Genomic DNA, 451 nt, shown 5'->3' on the forward strand with positions numbered 1-451 from the left:
CCAGGACCCCCGAGCCCCCAGCCCCACCGGTACATCTTGGCGGTTTGCCCGTCCAGCTCGGGGATGGCGATTTCGGGGGCGGTGCCCGGGTACGTCACCGGGATCTGGGGGGGCCGGGGGGGGGCAGCGCTTTCCCGTCCAGCTCGGGGATGGCGATTTCGGGGGCGGTGCCCGGGTACGTCACCGGGATCTGGGGGGGCCGGGGGGGGTCAGCACCCCCTGAGACCCCCCCAAAACCCTCTGAGAGCCCCCCGGAGCCCCCTCCTCACCTCGAACTCGATGCTGAACTCGTACCTGAGCAGCTCATGGATGTACCAGCACCTGCCCGACCAGCTGGGGACAGCGGGACCCTCAGAGACCCCCCAAAACCCCGGGACCCCCCCAAAACCCCTCAGTGACCCCCCAAAACCCTGGGACCCCCCCAGATCCCGATCCCCAAAACTCCCCCGGG

The 451-nt window shown here is 70.3% G+C and overlaps 1 long non-coding RNA gene across 1 annotated transcript in view; it reads right to left on the reverse strand.

The window, feature by feature from the left end:
* Window positions 1-355, reverse strand: part of LOC120497708 — a 574-nt gene extending 219 nt beyond the window's left edge. Inside the window, exon 1 of the long non-coding RNA XR_005626557.1 lies at window positions 270-355. This is a non-coding gene — a long non-coding RNA (uncharacterized LOC120497708). The remainder of the gene's footprint in view (window positions 1-269) is intronic.
* Between the last annotated feature and the right edge of the window lie 96 nt (window positions 356-451).

Source organism: Passer montanus, unplaced genomic scaffold (assembly GCF_014805655.1).
Source record: "Passer montanus isolate IOZ18808 unplaced genomic scaffold, ASM1480565v1 scaffold1351, whole genome shotgun sequence".
Taxonomy (NCBI): domain Eukaryota; kingdom Metazoa; phylum Chordata; class Aves; order Passeriformes; family Passeridae; genus Passer; species Passer montanus.